Here is a 27358-nt window from a genome sequence, read left to right as displayed (position 1 = left end):
CCACAATGGATTTACCAGCTGCACACAGTTGTGTCAGTAATCAGATCAGTATCTGCCAATATGCTTCCTTAAAAATCGGTTATCGGCCCCCAAAATCTCTGTTGGTGCACCCCTAAAGTGTGTGTGTGTGGATGTCTGTCTGTAATGCTCTTGTAAGGTCAGAAGCAGTATAATTCCTGCTTTAGACATGAGGCTTTTGCACACAGACTGAATGACTTGGGTTGTATTACAGATTTCTATAGAGGAGTAAAAAACTGAACGAAGGTCCCTGACTCCCAGGGTATGGCTGTAAACACTGGACCATAGGCTAGCACATACCATAAAACTACTAAGGATTGATGGAAGAATAAAATGGTCTTTCTAGTAGACATCTGCCTGAAAACCACTGTTTTGGGTATGCTGGGAGTGAGCTAAGGGCGTATCTCTCCTGACAAAGTTCATATTGGCTTCCTTCACAACCTACTTGACTCGCTGACCAGGCATATGGATCAGAATTCCACAGTTGTCCCCTAGCTGAATTTTTCCAATAGATAGCAGTGACTCTTTATCTGTAACAATTCTAGTCTTTAATAAGTTTTGGTTTCCCAAATGGACACTGCCTCTAAGTGTATTTAACTTTCAAGCAACTACCCTTTTCACCACTATCTAAAATAACTTTTCCCAAACAATTCTTGATCTTCAGGCCATTTTAATGAAGTCTACTTCAGTGCTAACAGCTTTCTTAATAGATAAAAGTTTCATAGCTACTAATGAAATTGTCTGCCTGCACTGAGATTTATGGGTTGCATTTGAAGCTTATCTGTAGTTGAAAACCTGTCAACATAAAGTTAGATGAGTATGACATGGAGGAGAAATTCGGACCTCACATGGGCCCTTCTAGTACATGAATGTTTCATTGAATTTAGCTTAAATCATTTCCAGAGCAGTACAAACTAAATTGAAGAATAGGGGAAAGGAGCCACTCTTATTCTGGAATAAGTATCCATCTGGAGAGTTATATCAGTATAATTATATTAATATGAGTAGAAAAACATTGTTATGTAGGTGGGACACACGGGGCGTGTCTACACATTCATTAATGTGCTGTAATTACAGCGCATTAATTATAGTACCTGTAATTACAGGTACTAAATGCACTGTAATCAGCACTACAGCATATTAGCACAGAATGAACATTTTTTTAATGTGACAGTAATGTGCAGTCCATTAGCAGTTTTGGGGCTGCTTAAAAATTTGATAAACGAGTTAGAAAGCTTCCTTGAAAGCCTCCCTTAAAGGAGTGAATTGCCAAAGCTTTCCTCTGACATCTGTTTCCTCCAAAGTGTTGTGGTGTGCTTGTTTTAATGGAGTTTGCATAGTTTGGAGCCCCATAATACTATGAAATGGTGCTATGTACTGTGAGGCCCCATGTGAAGGAGTGAGACAAAACTCACAGCATGGAGGGCAGGCAGGGCTGCAGCTGGAGACTGGAAGGGAAGGGAAATACCCACCCCACTTCCGGAGCAGCATCTGGTTCAGGATTGGAGGAGGGAGGCTGCCCAAATGTATTTCCAGCCCCAGAGAGAAGTCAGTTCCCTGCAGCCAGCAGGGAGAGAGGAGGGGCTGAGTGTCTGGGGAGGGGAGCAGGAGGCAGGCAGAGGCCTGCACACACCGGGCTGGTGGTAATCTCCAGAGTGGAGCTGCAGCTCAGGATCCGGAGCAAGGGGGTCCACAAGGCCTGTGATAATCTCCGGAGCAGAGCTTTCAGCGGAGGATCCGGAGGAGGGCCTGAGGGTAAACTACAGTCACAGGTAGAGCCGTCTTGCACATGGGGGAGACCTCCAGGAGACTGTGAAGGCTCACAGGGGTGCAGGGCAGGCCAGTGCATAACAAAAACTGGACTAAGGTACTAAGGGATTTTGTCTTGACCGTTGCGGTTGGGATCTTGAGAACATGATCCTGGGTAAAACGGGGCATGGACAGAGCCCAACAAGGAGGCTGAGAGCAGCTCGGGTTTTCTTTAGGTTTTTTTGCCTTTCCTTTTGATGTTTGAGCACAGGCCAAGACCAGCCCTGGAAGGGTATACTTAACTGAGACCAAAGGTCACCCTGGGGTAGAGGGCCAAATAAGACTACAACAGGCGGCACTGTGACCTGACTGCAGAAGAATTTGGTGAGCGCCATCTGGAGAGGCTAGGCTGAGGTAATGGGGAGGTTTGACTCCCCACAGAAGAAATAGGAATTGAGACCAAATATAATTTATTTTCAAGTAAAAGCTTTGGGTATCCTACTGTTTCATCTTTGAACTGTTATTTTAGCTAAATCAGTGGGTAGAGGGAAATTATGACAAATCTGACAAATCTGTTTTTGGTACGTAAAGCACAAGTACTGCAATGTTCACATATCTACAGGTTTGTGTAAATGAGTAATAAGCTCAGACTCTGTGTTATGTATTCTCTGCTCATTTGTTATATTCCTTTTAAAGGCTGATGATGACTTTGTAGACTCTGATCTTGTTCAAGGGAGACTGCAGAAAGTATCTCATGGTGTGTCAATGCCCTGGTTCCGTGCAGAGGTAGCATGCTGTCATGAAGCATGGCCTGTCCAATTGTTCCTCTTCATTGCCTTATTTCTGGGATTTGCTACACAATGTAGCTGTTTTACAGCAGAGCTGAGTATGTGGCAATAAAGCGCTCCTGAGACTCACACCTGGAAGGGCTTTATGTTCAGTCAGTGATGCTTTAAGGCAGTTACACTGTTTTTTACACTTGATATAATTGGCATGGGAACATATTTCATAACAGTGCTCCACAGCAAAGGATGAAAATGGTGTGGACCTACTCTTCATATGCGTAGCCAAGATTTCTTCTAATGAATCATTTCTCTCTTTAGTAAGTGTTTCAGAAGGGCAGAGTATTACTAATGTGCTCTCCAGAAAGATATTGCTTAAATGTCTCAACTGACCAGTTTACCAGTATAAGAAAAATGGGAGAGGAAAGAGGAACAAACTCCTGGGTCTATTTTATCTTCTCAACTCTCACTTTCCTGCCCCTGGCTTGGGAGAGAGGGAATGTTCTTTTGAGAACTGGAGCTGATCCTTTTCTGATTTCTCTGGTTGCCATCAGACTTGGCTTTAGTCAGATCCTGGCCTTCCGTAGGATCATAATAATAGGAAAATAGACAAGAAGAGGGCCTCACTAGGTCATCTAGTCCTGCCCCTGCTTAAGACAAGATCATCAATAACTAAACCCTCCCAACCAGTCATTGAATTTGCTCTTGAAGATTCCCAGAAATAGAATTTCTACTTCTTTAGGGAACCTATTCCAATGCTTGACCACCAGAGTCAGAAAGTTCCTCCTAACCTCCAACCTAAATTTCCTTGCCTGCAACTTGAGGTCATTGTTCTCAGGACTGTCCCCTGTGGCCACAGAGAAAAAGCCATCTCCATTCTCTCGGTATTTGCCCTTCCTGTATTTGAAAGCTGGTATCAAATCCCCCTTAGTCTTCTCTCCTCCAGACTAAGTAGGTTTACTTCTTTCAGCCTTTCCTCATGCTGGTTACCAAAGGAGCAGTTATAAAATCTGAGATATTCCAGGGGGATGACAGTAAACCAATCTGTCCAAAAAGAAAATCAAATAAAAAAAATTAACCTTGTGAATAAACTTAGTGGTGAAGACTATTTTAGGTATTAGGCTAGTAAACATTGCCTGAAAATCTTTCTTTATAGGAGTGGCTGTTGCCTTGGAGACATTTTTATAGAACTGAAAATACAAATCTTGTTTTCTTCCTATCCTTGTTGCTCACTACAGACAAATTAGACCTCTATTTATTATTGCATATGTCAATGGACATTCCCCATTATAAAAGTTCTGAATCTCTTAGACTTCTCATGGTCATAAACAGGCCCAAGAGGGTTCACTTGGGAGGGCTACTTCCTCTTTTGGTAGAAGCTTCATCAATTTTTATTTTATTTTACCCATATAAAGTATTTTCCGTAATATGAGGGAGGGGAGGGATTGGTATTGAGTAGGAGTATCTTTAAGATTGCAGATCAGCCCATATAATTATTTAATCTATCTGAAAGCTGCTTTCATAATCTCCTTCTAACTATGTGGTTACTTACTTTCAAATACAAGATAAAGAGGGTTTGCAAAACAAAATAGTCTATGGACTATTAATATGCATGAAGGCCAGGATGCCTTTTTTTGTATGATTTCCATACTAATATTAGTATCTGACATCTAATATTTAATAGGTATAAAGATAGACTACATCCAAGGTAATTATCTATAAAAAAAATTAAAGGTCATCTGAGTGCATACAACTTTTTTTTAAAGTTTATTTTAAGATATTAGGGGAAGAGGGAGAAATATTTAAGATTTTAAAAATGTTTTGTTCCTTTTAGAAAAGATCAAATGTAGCTGGCTGGGTTATTTGCAGCACTGATATCTTCACTGCAGAGTTAACTTGGGTATTGTTCCTTGCTCACGTCTGAACTTGGGTATTGTTCCTTGCTCACGTCTGGTCCCCACATGCAGGGTCTGTGAGAGCATGAGTGAGAACACTAAGACCAAGCTGCCCATTGGAATGTACAAGCTAACATTTGAGTCACTAGCTGATTAGTGATTGTGACAGGGGACCTTCCCAGGGCCAGGTCTAGAGTTAGCCCGCCCACCTGCCTAGGGCATCCTACCCTGACTCACCTGCCACGACTTATGTTATCATGCTATATTAAGTGGGAGGCTGCCCATTCACTACCCCAGTGCCAGGGGGTGCTATCCACAGCTCTGGACCTTCCCTACACCATGGCCCATGCCTCGCAGATGGCATCTAGATTGGTATTGCTTCCTGGTCTGGGCCCAGGGCAAACTCAGTCCTTTATTGTGCTCTTTCACACACACTCAGCGGGGCAGTGGTGTCAATGCAGAGGAACAGAAACGGAGAAACAGGTAAGCGATAGGGGACGGGGCATTGCTGAGACTAGGGGGTCAGTGGGCACAACCGCTGAAGGCCTCAAATGCCTCAAATGCCTCTACACGAATGCTCGAAGTATGGGGAAGAAGCAGGAGGAACTCGCCCTCCTCCTAGCTGTCACCAGCCCTGACATAGTAGGGATCACAGAAACGTGGTGGGACTCATCGCATGACTGGGCGGTGAGTGTCAAGGGCTATAGGCTATACAGGAAGGACAGGATAGGAAGGAAAGGTGGAGGAGTAGCACTCTACATCAAGGAGGAATATACTTCCTCGTTAATTAGCATGGGGGTAGAGGGGGGGCACTCTGAGGTGCTCTGGGTTAGAGTAAAAGGCAGTCCAGGGGAGAGAGACTTAACGGTGGGAGTCTACTATAGACCTCCCAACCAGGGAGAAGAGCTCGACCTGGAATTCTTAGGTCAGCTTACAGAGGCAGTGAGGGCTAAGGATGTGGTCATCATGGGGGACCTAAACTTCCCAGACATCTGCTGGGAGGAGCAGTCAGCCAAGTCTGATCGCTCACGTCGGTTCTTAGCCAGACTGCAGGACCTCCATCTAACCCAGGAGGTGCACAGCCCCACCAGGGGAGACGCCTTGTTGGACCTAGTGCTGGCCACGGGTGATGACCTGGTGAGGGGGCTGCGGGTGATGGGCCACCTGGGAGACAGTGATCATCGCTTGCTGGAATTCACCATCCAGCGTAAGGTGGCAAAGGGCTGCAGCAAGGCAACAGCCCTAGACTTTAGGAGGGCTGACTTCAACAAGCTAAGGAGGATAGTTGGGGAAGCGCTGAGGACCCAGAGGGGAAGGGAATCAGATGTCGAAGGTGAGTGGTTGCTCCTTAAGGAGACGATCCTCCATGCCCAAAGGGAGGTAATCCCAACAAGGGTCAAAGGGAGCAGGAGGGCACATAAACCCCCATGGCTCACTAAGAGCATCCGGGAATGTCTCCTTGCTAAAAGGGAGGCATATACCCAATGGAGAGATGGGGTCATCGCCAAGAAGGACTATGTTATAGTCGCCCGAGGATGTAGGGGGGCAGTCAGGAGGGCCAAGGCAGAGTTGGAGATAGGACTAGCTTCCCGGATTAAGGACAATAAGAAGTCCTTCTTCAAATACATAGGGGGTAAAAAGAGGGTCCCGGGTAATGTGGGGCCCCTGCAGGACACGATGGGCAACTTAGTCATCACGCCAGATGACAAAGCTAACATATTTAACGATTTCTTTGCCTCTGTCTTCCTAAGTAGGGACCAGTTCAGCCACCTCCCTGCTGGGCCCCCCTCGGGCCCCGAGAGAGACACGCCTGGGCCAAGGGTTAGCGAGGAGTTAGTTAGGGTACTTCTGGAGAAGCTGGACGTGTTCAAGTCCGCTGGTCCGGACGATCTTCACCCTAGGGTTCTACAGGAACTGGCTGAGGTCATTGCGGGACCCCTGGCACGGCTCTATGAGCACTCGTGGTGCTCTGGCGAGGTGCCGGAGGACTGGAAGAGGGCCAATGTGGTCCCTATCTTCAAAAAGGGAAAAAAAGAGGACCCGGGAAATTACAGGCCAGTTAGTCTGACCTCAATCCCGGGTAAGCTCTTTGAAAAAATTATCCTGGCACACATCCAGGAGGGCCTTGCGGGGGAATGCATGCTCAGGGGCAACCAACATGGGTTTATCAGTGGCAGGTCTTGTCAGACCAACCTGGTGGCCTTTTACGATCAGGTCACCAAATCATTAGACGCAGGGGTTGCTGTGGATGTAGTCTTTTTGGACTTCCGGAAGGCTTTCGACACTGTCTCTCACCCTGTCCTCATCAAAAAGCTGAGAGACTGTGGTGTCGATGCCCACATGGTCAAATGGGTCGCCAACTGGTTGGAGGGCCGCACCCAGAGGGTGGTAGTGGATGGGTTCTTCTCGACCTGGAAGGATGTGGGCAGTGGGGTTCCGCAGGGCTCGGTCCTCGGGCCTGCACTGTTCAACATCTTCATCAGTGACTTGGATGAGGGGGTAGAAAGCACCCTGTTCAAGTTTGCTGATGACACTAAGATGTGGGGGGATGTGGGTGCACTAGAAGGGTGCAATAGGCTACAAGCTGACCTTGACAGGTTGCAACGGTGGGCGGATGAGAATAGGATGGGGTTTAACACTGATAAGTGCAAGGTGTTGCACATGGGGAGGAAGAACCGGCACCACACTTACAGGTTGGGGAACTCTCCTCTTGCCAGCACGGAGACGGAAAAGGATCTTGGAGTCGTCATTGACTCCACGATGAACATGGGCCGGCAGTGTGGGGAGGCAGTCAAGAAGGCCAATCGTACCCTATCATGCATCCACAGATGCATCTCGAGCAGGTCCAGGGAGGTGATCCTCCCCCTCTATGCGGCACTGGTCAGGCCGCAGCTGGAGTACTGCGTCCAGTTCTGGGCGCCACACTTCAAGAGGGACGTGGACAATATGGAAAGAGTTCAGAGGAGGGCCACTCGTATGATCAGGGGTCAGCAGGGCAGGCCTTATGAGGATAGGCTACGGGACCTGAACCTGTTTAGCCTCCACAAGAGAAGGCTAAGGGGGGACCTTGTGGCCTGCTACAAACTGGTCAGGGGGGATCAGCAGGTATTGGGGGAGTCCCTGTTCCCCCGTGCGCTGCCAGGAGTGACCAGGAATAACGGTCACAAACTGGCGGAGGGTAAGTTTAGATTAGATATTAGGAGGCGCTACTTCACAGTCAGGGTGGCTAGGGCCTGGAACCAGCTTCCAGGGGAAGTGGTGCAGGCTCCGAGCCTGGGGATTTTTAAAAGGAAGTTAGATGAGCACCTTGCCGGGGTCATCTGACCCCGGTGCTCTTTCCTGCTAAGGCAGGGGGTCGGACTAGATGATCTACCTAGGTCCCTTCCGACTCTAGCTACTATGAAACTATGAAACTATGAAACCACAGGACAGCCTGGGCACAGGCTCTGGGTGTATGCAGCAAGAAGGCCTTGGCAACAGTGAATCCAGACGCATCTTGGTCTGGGACAGACATTGCATAAACCATTTTGACCCAAATCAGTTAAGTCTAATACTACATTTAACCAAGTTTATCTTAAAACAGTTTCAGCCATTTTGAAACTGGTTTATGTGCACTGAACTTCTGTTCTGTTACAGGTTTAAACGAGTTTCTGATCACTTAAACCTGTTTATGTGTAATGTCTGTCCCTAGCCCTTGTATGGGGTGTTTTGTTTTGTTTTGTTTGTTTTTTAAATCACCTTTGAATTCTAGCTCTCTAGGGCTGTCTTCATGTCAGCCTGAAATCAGTTTTGTTTTTTGGGAAAAGTTCTCCAAGTAACCTATCTCTGGTGTTTCTTACGCTGATTCTTGAATGTTTGTCTACTGTAGTTAGGGCAGGGAGAGAAACCTGAAAATAACCGTGGTTACTTTATCTAGCACTAAATATTTTCAAGAGCTTTGTCTGTCATTCTGGGTTTTATTTCATGCTCGGTTCAAAGGATCTCATGGTAAAAACACAGGTTTTAGCTGGTGGTAGAAGAAAAGGAACATTTGAAGGTAACCTCAAAGGAGGAATGAAAATATTCTCTTCATAAGTTGCTTTTCTAAGTTATCAGTTGTGTGGAAAAAAGTATCTTGTTCCACTTATAGACTGAAATTGTAATTAGTAATCCACAATAACAAATGGCTTTCATTATAAGTAGTGCTATAAAAGCTAGTTAAATACTTGTTAGCTACTCTTGCTGTTCCGGCATTTCCCTTGTCACACCTGAGCTTCTCTTATTCTAGTCCTGAAGAAGCAAAAGATATCTCCAAAATGATTGGGAAGAAGCTGTTTACCAAGCAGACAGGAGAAAAGGGCAGGATATGCAATCAAGTATTTATCTGTGAGCGCAGATATCCCAGGAGAGAGTACTATTTTGCAATAAGAATGGAAAGGTCATTTCAAGTGAGTAATCATAGAAAATAGTGCTCTGACAACAAATTTAGTATGTTTGGGATCAACAGAATATTAATGCTGTTATTCACATGGGTCTAGTAATTTGAAAAACAGACTTATGAACTCAACCTTTTGTTTGCTAGTGTGACCTGCATGTTTGTTTGTTTTTTAAATGCAAAAGCAGCTCATCCTACCACAGTGTAAGCAAAGGATTGCTTTGTATTCATACAGCATGACATTTAGGTAGTGTGGATTGTATGATTGTCATGGGAGGAGGGGAGATAGTCTTACTTCTTGACTGCCCTTAATCATCAACTGTTAGGTTTTAAAATAACTCAACTACAGCCATCCTTATCTAAAGACTTGAAGTAAGACTTTTAAGTGGGTGTCCAAAGTCAGGCTCCTGCATTCATATTCAAGAATCAAGGTGGCCTGACTCTGAAGGGCTGAGTACTTAACAAACCCTGTTGAAAATCTCACTTCTTGTTTATGGTCCTAGACCTGCAATATGCTAACACCAGTGTTATTTACATTGATGGAAATTAACTTGGGTCTGTAGTCAGGGTATATCCCAGGGGAGTTGCAGCATTGGGTGCTGCTATGGTATTTACCTCTAGGTTGCATTGTAGCCCATAACTACCCCAGGATATCTGCATATGCAGTATTCCTACATAAAATTTATTTTTACTGCTCTTTTTCTCCCTTTACACCAGATTTCAATAAGTAACACTGATTTAATGGGCTGTCACGTTCCCATACATTTTGGACAAACTTTGCAGAATCTTACACAGTAGCACTGGTGGGCCTCGAAAGGTAAGTGTTCTACATGTTGCTGTGCCTTCTCTGATATGCAATCTATTTGAAGGAAAGAAAGAAACTGTGTTTTCTAAATAAGCCAATCATTGGAATTTGATTCCTTCTCGGAGATAAGATTTGAAGTACATATTAGGTCGCTCCAGATCACCTTTGCAAGCTTTAATGCTAAGTACACCTGGATGAAGAAGTATTGTTCATGGAACATAGGTCACTGGGAGAACATAAGAAGTGCTGTACCAGATGAAACCAGTTGTCTGTCTAGCTCAGTATCCTTTCTGGGACAGTAATGGGAGCAGATGTCTTAAAGGGAAGGCATATAAATAGGGTATATCTAGAGTGATCTATCTTGTATTATGCCTCCCTGGCACCCACCACCATTGGCTTAGAGATGTCAGAGGATGCATTCCTGACTGTTCTGTTTAGTAGTTAGAAATGGATATATCATTTACAAATTTGTCTAGACTCACTTGAACGTGGCTATGTTAGCTGCCTCCATAACCTCTTGTGGTAAGGAGCTCATAAATTAATTACGTGCTGTGTTATGAAAAAGAACGGTACTTTCTCTTGTTAGATCTAAACTTGTCTTGTAATTTCAGCGAGTACTCTCCAGTTCTAGTTTTCTGGGACTTGGGGGACAACAGTTCCCTGTTCACTTGGTGCATACCTTTCATGATTTTGTAGACCTCTCTCATATTCTGCCCCCAGTGCTCCCTGGCTTCCTTTCCATACTGAGGTCTTGGCTTTTTTAGTCTCTTAAACCCAAGGTTTTTCTGCTTTTAAAAATATGCAACAACAGCTTGCACATAACTAGACTTCTGGTACAGGATGGCTTCATGTGCCTTACCTGGTTTGGTAGTCTCCTCCTTTATAGCATTATTTTTTTTGTACATTGCAAGTGGAATTGGGCCCAAAGGTTTATCTCCAGTGCATGCTGGAATGTGACATCCATAGACTTCCTTGGTTAAATCCTCTAATTTGAAACAAAAACTATGTGTAAAATAACCTGATTCCCAACTATTGATCTGTGGGATCTGGTTTATAGACCCATGCTTATAGGTGCTGATGGAATAAATTTTGAACAAAATATTCAGAAAATAGTGAAGTGGGTTCTGTAATTTTTCTCCCTCCTCTCCTCCAGTCTTTAAAACTGGGAGATGGGAAAGTCTTCAGTGATTTCTAGTCAGTAGTGAAGAGAAGTCTTGTAGAACTTCTCAAACTGTATTAAGAAGAAAAGGCTTGACTTGGACTTCATTGTGCTCTGTATGGAATTAACTCAGTCATACCCTTAGCTTTCTGATGGATTGTCAGCCCCCAAAGAAGGGATGAGTTAATTTGGAGGATCTCCAAATCAGGTCTTCCTAAGTTGAGATATTGGAGGCATGCAAGACTCCCTTTCTCCTATTACCATGCAACAGCTTTTCAGGATTTTCTGTTTAATTCAAAGCAAAACATTTCCAAAAAGTGTTTACAAGTGATCTGTATTCTGGGTCCACAGTTGCCCAGGTCTTCTCTTGAGAGAGAAATGTGCAACCATTTTTTTTATTTTTCTAATTGGGCTGTCTGGCTAACTTTCATGAAACATGAATAACTCGTTAATTTTTTGATAATTCTTGATAATTCTATTTTTCTATGTGAAAAATAAATCAATATTGCTTAACTATAGGAAATGTCCAGGGAAAAAGGATGATTTCCATGCTTTTAATGGACTGAAACCAGTTTAGTGGCATTACACAAACAAACAAAACAAAAATGATAGCACCCCAGTATACCCAGTACTTCAGAGGTACTGATCCACTGAGTGAGTGAGTTTTGTGACTGCTGTAACATTTGGAAAAATATTTATCAGTAGCCCTAATATCTGTCATGCCTCATGTAGATGTCAGGAACATCTTTACACATTGTTGTGTTTTAGTGCTAAAGCATGGTGCAGTATGGGCTGTTACTGCTCTGCATGGGCAGCACACGCTTAGATTTCCCAGCTATGCTACCGTAGTGGCTCACCGTATCATATCTGGGGAACATGTCGCTGCGGTGACATAGCTGGTGATTTTGTGTAGATGTGCCCAGTGTGTGTACAGAGATGGGGAATGAGGCTCATGTTTATACAACTTCTGCATCTGGCTCTGACAGATGCGTGTACCAAACAGATTTTATTTTTCAAGTTGTTTATTCTTCTAGGCCATAGGATCATAGGAAAGTAGGACTGGAAGGGACCTCATGAGGTCATCTAGTCCAGTCCCTTGCTCAATGTAGTATCATAATCACTGACTAAACTATCCAAGCCAAGTGTCTGTCTAAGCAGCTCTTAAAAACTTCCAGGGATGGAGATTACACAGTTTATCTTAGGGAGCCTGGTCCAATGCTTGACCACCCTCTTAGTCAGAAGGTTCCTTCTAATCGCCAGTCTAAATTTCATCTTGTGCAGCTTGAGGCCATTGCTCCTAGTCCTGTCTCCTATAGCTACAGAGAAAATCCCGTCCCTAGGCCAAAGCAGTTTGGAGCACAAAACACATTACTAAAGATCAGAGTCTGATCGAAGACCTGGCTCCTGCAACTATTTTGATAAGCGCAATATTTTTATCCTGTCCAGTTGTTGCCTTCAGGGAGCATGGTTCAGTGACCTTTCTAGATAGTTCCCTGTAGTTTACAAGGACATGAACAGACTAGATTTTTTTTTTTTTTGTGCAGGCAAGACCGGTCTCTGTAGTTTCTGTGCAAACTGTTCCAATGGATAAATCACTAAGTGGTTAAATTTGTGTCTTAGTTCTTTTCCTTATTCCATTTCCAAAGTTGGGAAAAGTTCTTTCCTTTTATGGTCCTTTTTGGTTAAAATTTGCCATTTTCCTCATCTTAAACCTTTTAATTTATTGTTATATAAGAATTGAGAATGGTTCCCTCCTGTGTACCACAAGGTGGCATTAGGACACTACAAATGGTTATTACACTTTGTCCCCTTAAAATTTTTCCACTCTTGAAAAACAAGATGCTTATCTCTGAGAACTCCTTGCCATGATAGACTTAAACTAGATGGCTTTCCAGTTCTTGTTCAAACTGTTCTGATGTGATTTCTTATAGAACAAAACTCATTTAATATTTTTTTGTTATGTGGAGCAGGGTGGAAACTTTTGTGGACTCTTTGGGCAGGAATCCTCCCACAGCTACAATAGCTAATGTTTCCCGTAACTGGCATTTAATTCAGTGCTGAAAATTATCACCAGTGGTTTTCTCAGCTTGGAAAAATGTGCTTTTTTTGGAATGTTTGAGGATTGTATTCTGATAATGGTGTCAAACTGGGCTTCCAAAAGATAGCTAAATAAAAGCATCTAAGCATAAAAGCAGAAGTGAAATCTGGGATTTCAGGGAAACTTATCTGGATTAACTACAAGGTTTGAATTAATTGAACTGTTCCAAATTCCTATATGGACATTTTCTAATCTTTCATAGAAATCATAAAAAATTAGGGTTGGAAGAGACTTCAGGAGGTCATTTAGTCTAACCCCCTGCTCAAAGCAGGACCATCCCCAACTAGCTCATCGCAGCCAAGGCTTTGTCTAGCTGGGCCTTAACCTCCAGAGAATGAGCTTCCACAACATCTCTGGGTAATGTGTTCCAGTGTTTTACTACCCTCCTGGTGAGAAAATTCTTCCTAATATTTAACCTAAACTTCCCTTGCTGCAACTTGAGACTGTTGCTCTTTGTTCTGTCATCTGCCACCACTGAGAACAGTCTAGCTTCATCCTCTTTTGAACCCCCGTCCAAGTAGTTGAAGGCTGCTATTAAATCATCCCCTCAGTTTTCTCTATTCCAGACTAAATAAGCCCAGTTCTCTCACACTGTCCTCATACATCATGTCCTCCAGCCCCCTCACCATTTTTGTTGCCCTCTGCTGAACTCTCTCCAATGTGTCCACATCCTTTCTGTAGTGGGGGGCCCAAAACTGAACACAGTACTCCAGATGTGGCCTCACCAGTGCTGAATAGAGAGGTACTATCACTTTCCTTGACCTGCTGGCAACACACCTACCAATGCAGCCCAGTATGCCATTAGCCTTCTTTGCAACTAGGCCAAAATGTTGGCTCATATTCAGCTTATTGTCCACTGTAACCCCCAGGCCCCTTTTTGCAGAGCTGCTGCCCAGCCAGTCAGCCACTGGCCTGTACTGTTGCATGGGATTGTTCTGTCCTAAGTGCAGGACTTGCACATGTCCTTGTTCAACCTCATGAGATTTCTTTTGGCCCAATCCTCCAATTTGTCTAGGTCACTCTGAATCCTAGCCCTACCCTCCAGCATATGTACTACTTCCCCCAGCATGGTATAGTCTGCAAACTTGCTGAGGGTTCACTCTATGCCATCTTCCAGGTTGTTGATGAAGACATTGAACAAAACCAGCTCTAAGACTGATCCCTGGGGCACTCCACTTGATACCGGCTGCTGACTAGACATCAAGCCATTGATTATTACCCTCTGAACCCAATGCTCCAGCCAGTTTTCTATCCACCTTACAGTCCATTCATCCAATCTGTATTTCCTTAGCTTGCCTGTGAGAATTGTGTGGGAGACCAGATCAAAAGCTTTGCTAAAATCAAGGTATACTACATACATGGGTCTCCCTGCATCTCCTTTGTTTAAAACAAACTAAGTTTTCTGAGTGTCCTACTGTAGCAAGGCCCATTTTCCCATGTCTTAACAGAACTAATAACTTCAATTCAATGAATATCTGTAATAGATCTCAAAGAGATTTGTTGCTTGTGACTGCTCTTGGTACATAGTTGTCAATAAGCTGGTAAAGAGCTCTGATTTTTTTTCCCCTGGCAGGAAAATTCTCCAACATACCAGGCTTCCTTTTTCTTTCATTCTTCTAAGCCTGCCCAGTGGAACAGTGCATTTCTCCTGACAGCCAGTTGTCAGTAGTTGTAAAATGTTATTTTTTGGTCTTTGTGCACCTCTAGTAAGTGCTGCCTTCATAGCCCGGCAAGCAGCAAACTCTCATCCATACAATGGGTCAGCATGCATAGTGACTGACAGTGAAAGCTGATTGTCAATAGAAATGAATGTCAAGTTTGAGATGAGGAACCACTTCCAAGGTAGAGAGAGCTGTTCAGTCTCTATGGTTATTAAGTCTTGGCGCTTCTTCAGAGATTTAATTATTACAGGGTTTTTTTGCCGTACTTCTCCAGAGGGGATTGTACTGACCCCATTGAACTAGCCTCATTAATCACCAAACAGTCAAACTCTCTTTTACCAGAACTGTGACAAGTTTTCAGAACTGGTTGTAGATAGCAAGGCTTGTGATCCCTTTAAACAGGAATAAAGCACAATGATTATCATAAATGACTGTGCAAACCTGCTGTGTCTGAGCACCTGAAAGCAAATCTAAGCTTGGAGGGAAACAGGTGGTTCTTGTTCAGTGACAATGGTCCAAGAAGTCACTAACTTCTGTACTATTCCATAACTGTATTTTCTGATCCAAGTGTAAAGCATGTTCTTCCACTTGGTAATAGTGACATTAACAAAGGACATGCTTCTCTTGAAGTAAGGGTATAGGCCCAAGATCTGTCCTAGCTTGAAATAGATAATTAAACAGAGCCTATATTAGTATACTGAATGCAAAGGTGATATTTTGTAAAAACAGACTTTAATTAATGGATTGTCAAAACCAAAAATCTCCTACTGTGAACAAGAGGCTTTTGAAATATTGTGGAAAGAATGGAAATATTGAATGGTATTAAAGCTTACCCTTGTGTGTGTATATATTTTTTTTGTCTTTAGGGTCCCATGCTAATAGGCACTTCTCAGGGTGGTGTTAATATTGAAGATGTTGCAGCAGAGAATCCTGATGCGATAATTAAGGAACCAGTTGATATTGTGGAAGGCATCAAAAAGGAGCAAACTGTTAGGGTACTGAAGTACTTTTTCACATTAACAATTAGAGGGGAGTGTCACTTCTTTTAAAATTTACTAAGTATATTTATATATAGCCTGCTGAGCAGATAAAAGAAAAGACTTGACACTTCAAAACAATTTCATACTAGATATTTCAATGTAGCTTTCAGTTTATAACAATAATTCTATCACCATATATTAAAATTTAATTCAAGGCTCATATGTACATTGGAACCATAATTCACTAGTTTTTGTAGGGCAATGTAGGATTTTTTTGTGTGTTTTAAACCAGATAAGTCCCTCAAATTCAAGAACTTTCGTGCAAGGAAAGTGAAGGTCTACAGCAAGAGTTTAAATTTTATATCAAAACAAAATTACCAGCTAGGCTAACAAGTCCAGTAGCTGGAAATGTAAGGATTAATGGTCTCATTACTTTTTTTTATTTTATTTTTTTTACTTTTAGCTGGTGCAGAAAATGGGATTTCCCCCTAACCTGGTGGAGGAAGAAGCAGAAAACATGATCAAGATATATAATCTCTTTCTGAAATATGACACCCCCAAAACAGAAATAAACCCTATAGTAGAAGATATTTCAGGAATTGGTAAAATTTTGTCCTTTATTAATGGTCAGAAGGAGAATTTGAATTTGGCAGTACATAAAGCATATTGTCTGGTACAGAAACTCTGCTAAAATATTCCTCTGCTTACAGCCAGAGAATTTAACATTAATATGATCCTTTGAAAAATTAATTTTGGAAACTGGGTATCTCTGCATGAGATGTTTACTGTGAAGTAGCCTAATAACACTGCGCAGTAGCATTCTGGTCACATACCATGCTAATATGCTACTGTGCAGTATTATTAGGTTACTGCACAAAAGCATCACAAAACCTGTGCACCGGTGCTACTACACAGTAGTGCAAGTTACTGTGCATTTGGCTAGTACTTGGTTAACCAAGTATTAAACTTAATGCGCAGTAACTAGGGCACATTAATGAACATGTAGACATGCCATGTAGCACCTAAAATAGCTACAGATCAACACAATCTGAGAGGCTTTTAGGTTCAGCATGCACTCAAATCTGTAGACTACTGGGCACTGGATCAAATGTTTAGAAATCCTGGCTAGCAGCCTTAAGTCGAGACCTTTCAGAAGTGACTAGGCATCAAGGCCCTGAAAACAACTCTTATCTAAAAATCATACTAACTGAAAATTGGGCGCCATTTAAGGTGTTCCAGGTAAGTTAACCAAAAACTGAATAATGTTCATGGCTGCTTTTTTTTTTTTTTTTTTTTTTAATGAAAATGTCCATTCTGCGTCGAGGGGGTAACACATACTCAAAGTATTCAACAGATTTTTCATCAATTTTTAGTGCTAATTGCTAGGCTCTTTTTCCAACAATTTATTTTTTCTGTGCCCAAGCACAGAAATAAGTTGTTATATACTAGGCTATTGCTTCCTTAGAGAAGAAACATGTGGAAGAACCCTTTTTGTATGCTGAGAGGACTGCATTGGTCTCCTTTGCCCTACCTTTTTTACATGAAACCCATGCTTTTAATTGAAAAGCAGGAACCAAAATATAGTTAAAAATATAAAATAGGTGGCATTGTGGAAGTATTGATCTGACACTTCATAATTTGTGACTGGTGTGCAACTGATGCAGATGCACATAATAAAACATGTCCTAAAGAACCTAAACTGTGAAAGAATTGCATTTCAAGAAACTCGTTTTTACATGTTACTTGCACTGTCTGGACAGCCATAATCCATTTCTGATTCTGTAACTTACAATGCATCTGGGAGATGATGATATGGTATTGTTTAGTTGTGTGATACTAGTTTACATCAGATATTGATTTGGCAAAACTTGGAGTGAAGATTTCATAAAGTAGTCTGTGCCCTAAGAAAACAGTTGGATGACTACTTGACATGTATTCTATCGTATGTACATTGGAGAAATAGTTGTAGCTTTTTTAAGTGAAGTGCATTAATGACATCTTTTGCTTCTGTTTTGCTTTTCAAACTTACAAGTGATGTATGCGGATGCAAAGATAAACTGATAGCAGTTCAGTGTATCACCATCAGAAAAACTTTGATCTGCAGGACTAGACTCAGGAGAATGAAGGAGACAGAGATACAGTTAAAGTCAACTGCAGCTACATAGGGTTAGATGGAAACATAGGCTGCCTAAGCATGTAATTTATGTAACAAAAGTTTAAATGCTGTTGTGTTTGTTAATAGAATTCCTAAATGCACTTTCTTTTTTTCTTTAAAGTAACTGGTGCTGGTTTGGCTATGGCCACAATGGATGTAATTAAACTTCATGGAGGGACTTCAGCAAATTTCCTTGATGTTGGTGGGGGTGCTACTGTGCATCAGGTAACTAAGGCCTTTAAACTTATTACTTCAGATAAAAAGGTAAGAGAGGGACTAGCATTTCAAGAGTCTGCAGTACTGAATAACAGATTGCATTTTGAAATGATACATAGTACTTATTTTATCTTCAGTAAATATGTCATTGTTTTAAGAGAGACTACAAGGAGATGGGGAATTGTTCTCATCTCTTTGTACTTTATGATGTGGACTAAGCGGCCACAAAAAACGTTTAGGTTTTTGTTTCTTACCTTTTGAGTCCAGACTATAGGACAAAGGATGTTTCTTTGCCCTTTGCAGAAGGGGCAAAATATAGTTGAATCTTTTCCAGAGAGCCTTTATAGGCATCTTATCAGTTGTTCAAACATAGGTCAATTCTGATGTACATTACATATACTGCTGAATTTACTGTGCTGCTATAAGAAGCTTCAGCTGCAGCAATGAGAGATTAATAGATTCATAACTTGGCTAGTAGATGGACACTATGGACACTTGTCCACGTTACACCTCTCTTGTTACCGCATCACACTTTTGCTGTGTCCACATGACAAAAATCGCCATTAAGCTAGCTAAATACTGTCTGTGTATCCCCATTGTCAGCTGATTTTTATCATTTTAGATTTTTTTTTTTTATCATGGTAATTTAAAACACCTCTGACATGTTTTATGCTTGGCTCTTGAATTTCTTCCATGAGGGTTTTTTATCGTTTTAAATTTTCAATGTAGATCTGATTTATGCCCAAAAAGTGATTTTTTCCGCCCCCCCCCCCCGCTTTGCAACTATTACATCACCAGGTGCTGCTTGGGTTCACTCGGTAATCCATGGAAATCCATTGAATCTTTATTATAATACTTCAACAAGACTTCAGGGGCTAATCCTTGCAAATTTTTACTGGTGATTTAGTTCAAGGTTCAGATGAATGAAAAATACAACTGTTTTGGATTCCAAAAAAAATTGTTCCTTGTGTTAGCATGTAGTTCATGGCAAAGATCAAATTGTTATGCGTCAGGCAGTTCAAGACGCAAGCTAATTAAAATTACTTTTTGTTGGAGTGGGTTTTTGGTTTGGCAGGGCTGGGGGGAGGGGAGGTCAGGGCAGGAGTGAGGGGGACTGGGAGGGTAGGGGTAACCCAGGTGGTAAATATAACCTGGGTGGTACTCAGATGAGGTACCCTGTCTCCAATGGAAGGGATTTAGCAGGTGTTGGTACAGTATGGTAGGGGTAGCCGTTTATGCGGGAGCAGCTCTCTTCCCTTTATAGAGTAGAGATGAGACCAGCTGGAATTTAACCATATATGGGTTTAATAGGGAAAGAATAGGGTGGAATGTAACACATATGCAAGTGACGGGGACCCTGGGAGATAATGGTACCTCCCCTCTGGGCACCTGGGAGGGTGGGGGAAGAAACCAGGGGAGCAGAGGGGAGTCAAATGGATTTTAGGTGAACATACACATATAACAAAGACAAATCAACAACAGGCTTACTTGAGGCGCAGGGTTCACAAAATACAAGATGCAGGAAGAATTTCCTGCTGTAATCCCAGCCCAAAAAACAGTCCAGCTCCAGAAAAAATCCAGAAAACTGGAGAAACCAGAGAGACATGGTATGGGGTAGCTCAAGAACTGTTTTCACCTCTAATCCTAGCCCAAAAGAAATTCCTTATTTGAGCCTGTATACTTTGTACAGTGGGCATGGGAGGACTGCCAGTTGGCAGCCAGGCACGCACGAACCGCGCATGGGCAAGACTCTGGCCAGAGATGTCCAGGAGAGTCCCCTGGTGGCACACAGTTATGGTGTCATATGGTCCAGAATGGGGCTGAGATTACAGATTGAAATCCTAAGTCAGTTCCTTATTTGAGTCCGTATACTTAGTACAGTGGGCATGGGGAGGCTGTCAATCGGGCTTTGGGCCGGGCAAGTCTCTGGTCAGAGATGTCCAGGAGAGTCCTCCAGTGCCACAGAGGCATGGTGTGGGGTTGTCCAAGAAGGATTTCCAACCACTATCCCAGCCCAAAACCGGTTCCTTATTGGAGCCCATATACTTAGTACAGTGGGCATGGGGGGCTGTCAGTTGACAGCCGGACAAGCACAAACTGCACTTCAGGCTGGGCAGACTGTGGTGAGGCTTCTTTGGGACAGTCCCTCAGTGGCATGGACAGGAAGTTGGGGGTGCACCCTGACCTGGCTGGTCACCAAACCATTGCCAAGCCTGGTCTTTCTCTGGTCTTTCTTGCCTCCACCCCCAACCTCCGCTTTTAGACAGAGCCTATTTGAAAGGCCTAAAATGGGGTTTTATTTGAGCTAGGCACACTTGCCTTTTGGCATTTGCCTAGGCAGTCGCAGACTTTGGAGATTAATGGAGTCACCAACATTGCTAGGAGACAGGGAAGCTGCCCATGCCAGCACTGTCCCCACCCCCTTTGCCACCCCTTGGCACCCCACAGCCTATCAGGCTTTCCAGTGGGGGTGCACACCAGGGGTTTTACACCTCATCTGTCAGCCTTGCTGCGGTGCTGGTTTTAGGGTGACCCCACTGGTCACCCAGGAAGTTTCCTCATTGCCAGGACAGCTCCCCCTGACACCGAACACAGTAGCAGACCATGGTACTGTCTCCTCATCTCTCTGGACACAACTGTGTCAACCCAAGATTGACCCAAGTGCACCCAGTTCTGGAGTGTAACGGCCATGAATAACAGTGTATGGTGAGGGCTGTGATAAAATGTTATATGTGGCTGTTACACCCCAGACCTGTGTGCATCTCAGCACTCCCCATACACTCTTATATGTGGCCATTACACCTCAGAGCTGGGGCCACCCCACACTATGCCTTTGGCACTGGGGACTCTCCTGGACACCCCTGACCATGTGTGCTGGCCCAGGAAGGATTTCCAGCTGTCACCCCAGCCCAACAAACAGTTCCTTATTCAAGCCCATATACTTAGGATAGTGTGCATGGGGGCTGTGAATTGGCAGCCTGGCATGAACAAACAGCACTTTGAGTCAGGCAAGACTCTAGTCAGAGATATCTGGGAGAGTCCCCCAGTGGCAGAGTCATGGTGTGGGGGAGGTCCTGCAAGGTCCTGGCCATGCCCCCCTCAGCTCAGCCTAGTGGAATGGGAGGGAGGGCTGCTCTAGTGCCCCCTCTCCAGCTTCTAGCCTGAGCCACTGCAGGCATTTGCCTGCATTTTTTTTAGTCCAGGGGGGATGTCTGTATGATTGCAAACCAATTAAGTCTAGCCAGGTTAGACTAACCTGCAAAGATTGAATCAATTCAGGCTCAGGCTTTTTGAATGTCTATCCCTAGCCACATTCAGTGACTGTTTCAGTGTGTTTGATTTTTGTGCATTTTTTAATTAAAAATGGTTTGAAAGTTTCCAATTGAAATATGAACTATTTTTTTTAAATTAAACTATTTTATTTATTTGACTTTAAAAAAGAGATGAGTGGCAAAGAGAAACAAAGCTTTTGTATGGAAATTTTATTGAAGAGTGCAGGAGAGAAGCAGTGAAAGGCAGATGTAAATTCTGCAATTGTGAACATGTAACTCGCATAGAATGATAAAACACCTCTTAAAGTCTTATGAAATGTACTTGGCTGTAGCAAAAGAAAGATTTCTTAATAAAAACGATTCCAAGAAGAAACCGCTTTCTTCTACTTGTACATTAGATGCGTCCTCTGATTGTGCTTTAGCATAGAAGATTCCTCTGATGAAGATGGTATGGTGACAGGAATGGAAGAAAATACTGAAACTCAGGCTGGTGACCTTCCACTTGTTTCACTCAAGTTCTGTAAGCAATTTTGACTTCAAAGCTTCATTTCAGCAGGCCTTCTTTTTTTAAGCCTTCTTTGGCCAGTTCTTGGGAATCAACTTCTGTGAAATCTGAAGTTTTATGGGAAAGTGACCAAGCAGATCAAAAACATAATCAAATATTTTAGGATCTTTGGACAAGATTAATACACAAAATAATGTGAGCTTGATCATGTATATACAGCTTTAGCAAATATAAGCAATTTGACTTTTCACATGGTAGAAAATCCCTACATGAAAGATTTTTTTTGCTAAGCTGCATCCAGTCTACACATTACCAGGCAGAAAACAGCTAACTGGACATCTGGTTGAAGCTTTTGGTGAAATGCAGAGAAGAGCATCACCAGAAGCATTACCTACCACAGCTACCAAAATGAACAGCCTGTTCATGAAGCTGACAAGAGAACTCTGAAATACTTCTGACCATGCTGCTATGTAAAAGAGTCCAGAGTTGAACTTTTTACCAAGCCGTAGAAGGAAGAAGAGCATAATTCTTCCTCTCTTTAACCCAATGGTTTTCAGCCGGGGTATTGTGGCATGGGTGCCTTGACTACAACCAAGTGAAAATGCTCCATGCACTGGATGCACAGCCAGACTGGGAAGGGCTATGCCGTGCACATGCTCTTGCTGTTTAGGGTTCTGCGATAGGCTTAAAGCAGACAGGAGAGCTGGCTTGTGCTTGTTCCTCGTCCAGCCCCCTCATGCCATTCAGGACACAGGCATGTGGGACAGTTCCACCTGGCCTGCATGCCTCTGTTTCTTGGACTGACTGTGCACTGCAGGGTCAGACCAGGAGGGGCTGCAGCACAGTCTGGCTCTCCTGCACATATTCCACAGCCCTTCCCCTTCTGCCTGCCCATGAGGCACACAGGGCAATTTTATGTCTTATGCTATAATCCTGCTCAAGTGTGCAAAATGGCACATTTCCTAAACAAAGTAGAAAAACTTTGTTACTACAAACTTTACCTTTGTATTCTTCTGAGTGGATGTTCTGTCCTGTTGAACTGCCCATTTGTAACAGAGTGAATAGGAAGGCTCAAGTAGATGTATTAACTGTAAAATGAAACTTCTTTTCTATATCCTTTTACACCTAATGTCTAACTTTAAATGTAGCCTGTACAGGAAACACTGGCAAGTTGACCTTTAGTTTAAAAAACTTAGAAATGATTTATATTCTTATTCTCCAGTGTTACTGGAGTGGTCATAAGCTAATGTGGTGGCTTGTCTTTTTAAAAACCACAGAAGGCCAAACAACTGGTAAATGAAGCAGCACTTTGACAGTAATTTTTAATAGCTGAGGTGCTGTCTTTTTTACTATATGTGAATAAAAATGACTTTCTTTGGAAAATCAGCTGAGCAAGAGTTTTTAAAGCCTTATTAACAGTCATGGCACAGTGACTTTATTATTAGAACCAAAGATGTCTCTCTTTGGTTTGCATCTCTTTTCAGTTAATTTCTTATAAATGAGATAGGATACAAAAACTGTTTAAAGGGAATGGTTGTTCCTTGCAAACCCTGCTGATTTAAAGGGATAAACATAAACAAGCCAAACTTCGGATGAATGACTAAATAAACATCTTTGAAACTCAGAGGGCACATCTACATGAGAGACTTTACTGCACAGTAAGCATTTGTGTCTACACATGTAGACTCTTACTGAGCAGTAATTTGCTCTAATTATAAGTAAACTTACAATCTGCAAGTATAAGTAGCAAAGTTGCTTGCAATTTGTTACTGCACAGTAATGCATGTGTAGACTCTGATTGGGAGCAAATTAGCTCTAGGTTAGCCCCACCACCAGGGGGCCACTTTCAGCCCAGGGCTGCGGCCTGGGAGCTTCTCTGGGGAGTGGGGGAAGTAGGGACAGGCTCTGTTGTTGGGGAGGGAGGACAGATGTGTTCTGTTGTGGAGAAGGGAGCAGGAAGGGGAGTCTGTATCTGTGAAGGGGAATAAACTGCTTTTTGGAGAACTGTCTGCAGTGAGCATGGTGCTGGAGGTGTACAGTGGGCTAGGGGTCTGTGGGTGGCTGCCAGGTGGGCTACAGCAGGGAGCGCAGGAGGAAGTGGTCAGTCAGTGTCTTCCGCACCTGGCTCCTAGTGGCGGGTGTGCCACTTGCCTGGGGCCTAGCTGAAGTTGGGGCCCACTGCTGCTGCCACAGCTGGTGCTCCTGGTGCCAGGTATCCTCCATCCACTGTGCCTCCTCTGCCCAGGCTTTGTGGAACAGTTGACCCTGAGCCTCACAGATGTTACACAGCATGCAGGCTGAGACAGTGACGGGGGGGTGTTGTCCTGAGTGATCTTGAGGCGGGCAATGAGGGTGCACCAGCATCCCTTGAGGTGGCCAAAGATGCACCCCGCCAGGGTGTGGGCTGGCACTGGTTGAAATTTGCCTGGTTGGGGTCCAGCTGGCCAGTGTAGGCCACATGAGCCAGGTGAGGAGTGGGTAGGAAGGGCCCTGATGAGGAGGGTAGGACCACCACTGCGCCCAGCTGGAGGTCTGGTACCACTGGTGCAAAGCGCCTGCTCTCCACCAAGGGTGGCAGGGCAGAGTTGTGAAATACATGGGCATTGTGGGGCACTGCTTGCTCAGCCAACACACATGTTGGTGAAGGCAGAGTGGGAGTCCCACCAGCTGTACTAGGGGTGGTTGCTGTGTGGTGGGCAGGGGATGAGGATGTGAGTCCTGGGTGGGGCCCCAATGCACTGGGGGAAGAACAGGGCGCAGAACCCCACCACCACTGCCAGGAGGTCATGTATGTGGAGAACAGTGTACCCTAGCACATCCTGGAGGATGCCGCAGACCTCCAGGATGGCCTCTGCAGCAGTTGCATTGGCCGCCTCTTCAGTGTGGGCAATGTAGTGACTGCCAGCAGGTGTGGTCAGCTTGAGCAGGATGATGGCCAGCCTGGTGTCTGCAGGGAGGGGCCATTGCATAGTGCTGGCCTGCTTCTCCAGGTGCAGGCAGATCTGCTCCAGGAGCTCCTGGAAAGTGGCTCAGGTCATGCGAAAGGACTTGAGGCACTGCTTGTCATCCCAGGTGGTATGGACAACATGCAGCCACTAGTCCTGGCTAGCTGGGCAAGCCCAGAGGTAGGGCTGGAGGCCCAGGAGGGTGTGGATGGCCCCAGTGGTAGCATCTATGTATGCATAGTTGGCATCCTTTCTGGGTTCCAGGAGGCAGCGTGGGGTCTAGGTGGCAGCACTATGGTGGTAGGGAGCCTGGAACACCACAGGGAGCCACCACAGGCAGTCACACAAGCCAAGACGGCCCTGGGACAGGTGGTCCCTGCAGCAGGCTAGCAGGGCCAGCACAGTGGCCGGCAGGAGCCTGGGGAAGTGGATGTTGCTGCTGGATCCTGGGGCTGGAACAGCCATGGTGCAGTAGGCAGAGGCTGTGGTGACAGAGTTATGGTGTGCTGCCACTGTGCTCTGCACACTGCTCTGGTCCAGTGAAGCAAGTGGCCAGGGAGCAGTGTGCAGGGCTGCCTTTTAAACATTGCTACCACCCGCCCTGGGAGTGGCAGGGGGGTGGTACAGGGCCAGTGGGGGCAGGAGCAAACTGCTGCCACAAGCAGCCAATCTGTTCCCATTTCCCTGCATGTGTAGCTACCTGCCTGGGGTGGGTTTACTCCAGAGTAAGAACACCCACCAAGGAGCAAATGCATGTGTAGATGTGCCCAGAGTGCTTTGGTTCTCAACCCTTTTAGACTCAAAATACTCCTCGGAAAAGCCAACTCTTAGTTTTCACTTTTTTTTTTGTCTACAGAAAAATGATAGAGTAATTCATCTGTTGCAAAGAATTCAAAGACCACCTCAGGTCAGGATGCTTTTGAGACTCTGAATTGTTATTAGAAATTCTAAGTTTATATTGTGAATCATGTTTGCAAACATTGCTAATATTGGCACTCTTGAAAGGATCTCAAGGCATGCCAGGGTGCTGTGGCATCCTGGTTGCGTTTTACTGCTCTCGAATAAAGAAACCCTACATTCATAATCACATGCTTAGCATTGCACATGTGGAGATTGAATTTTCAGAACTGATTGTTAGCAATTGGGCCACCTCAGACTTGTTATATTTTTGTTTGATACAATATTCTAGTGACTGTTTTTGAATATTTAACTTTGAATGGTAATTCTGTCACTGATTGTGTAACAAAACAAACTACTTGTTACTTCCTTACCTAGGTAATGGCTATTCTGGTCAGTATTTTTGGAGGCATTATATGATGTGATATTATTGCATCAAGGTATCATTATGGCAGTAAAGAACTTGGACCTAAAATTCCTATTGTAATACGATTGTTAAGGTAAGTACTCTTTTATGTACTGCATAAATATATTTAGGTTGTCTTATAGCAGCAAAAATGTAAAGCAGTTAAGCTGTTTTGTTGCTCTTCTAAACAGAAGAGGTGTGTTGTTGTTTTTTTTAAACAGAGAAAAAACTTCTTAAGATCACATAAATATTAATGACTTGCCAATTAGGAATTTTCTATTTTTGTACCTATTTTTAGTTAAGATTTTTTTTTTTAGAACTGTTAAAATTGGTGCTGCTGCTATGGAGGCCTGCTGTTATGGAGTGTAATTAAGTCAAAACAGGTGTTTTGGGAGAACTGTCTTGGAAAACTTGAACATTATCACTTCATACTGTAGCTGAATTTACTAGGGAGTGTTAATACATTGTGTAGTAATACTGAAATAGGTTATGCTAAAACAACTGTTTTTTAATGTACATGAGCTGATGCCAAAGCTTTGATAACAACTAGTGATCTTAAAATCTTTGCCTGTGATGACTCGGATGAAGCTGCTAAAATGGTGAGGAAAAGAGTTTCATATATAACATTTGTAATAGATGCTATACTTTAATATCAAATTCCTCAGTTAATGAAAGAGAGTAGATGGGGATAAAACATTTTTAATCCTTGAGCCTGCATAATGCTATCTATCAAAAGCACACAAAGCAGTGTATGAGCAACGGATAAGGCAGCCAATGACCTTGTAGACAGAAGGTAGTATACCTGGAACTTGAGCACTTAAGGAACTTGCTTTATTGGTAGAAGAGAAACTTGAGCAGATTGTTGTGCCTTTTTTTGTGCATGGAGGGTGGGGAGAGGTAATAGGAAAGAGACCTTAACTTTGAAGATGAGTGGATGGGCTATCTAATAAAGGTATCATCTGAAAGGCCCATGCTAAGTGCAATACTTCAAAGAAAGTGTAGTACTTTGTCAAAACTACTTTTAATTCCAAACCAAAGTTAATAGTCCCTGGCTGGTCTGTCTGTATTATAAACTGTACGTGGCACTATGTCCAGGGGTTGAACTCTCCAGAAATATTGCAGCAGTCACTGAATGGAAGAATCTGGTTACTTTAATCCCCGTGGCTTTTAATTTTGTTTGTTTGTTTGTTTTAGGACATTTTATAAGTCCTGTTAAGATGGTGAAGTTCTTCTGCTAGACTGCTTCTGTTTCTGTAGCAGGTTATGCATACATAGGATTCTGTCTTCTTAAAGGTGGCTCAGGGCATCACTTTTTGAAGTCAACTAAGCACTCTCTTTTTAAATACTTACTGTAATTTGTTCACGTTTTAATTGTCTCTGTTTCCCTTTTCCAGGTTGTGA

At 43.4% G+C, this 27358-nt stretch overlaps 1 pseudogene; it reads left to right on the top strand.

Moving 5' to 3' along the window:
* Nucleotides 1–8407: 8407 nt before the first annotated feature.
* LOC149874997 (succinate--CoA ligase [ADP-forming] subunit beta, mitochondrial-like) lies at nt 8408–27358 on the top strand (annotated as a pseudogene).

The sequence above is a fragment of the Crocodylus siamensis genome, chromosome 1, assembly GCF_052110815.1.
Source record: "Crocodylus siamensis isolate JL-2025a chromosome 1, ASM5211081v1, whole genome shotgun sequence".
In the NCBI taxonomy this organism is placed as follows: domain Eukaryota; kingdom Metazoa; phylum Chordata; order Crocodylia; family Crocodylidae; genus Crocodylus; species Crocodylus siamensis.
The sequence above is the reverse complement of the archived record's forward strand: the minus strand, read 5'-3'. Positions and strand labels throughout refer to the sequence as shown.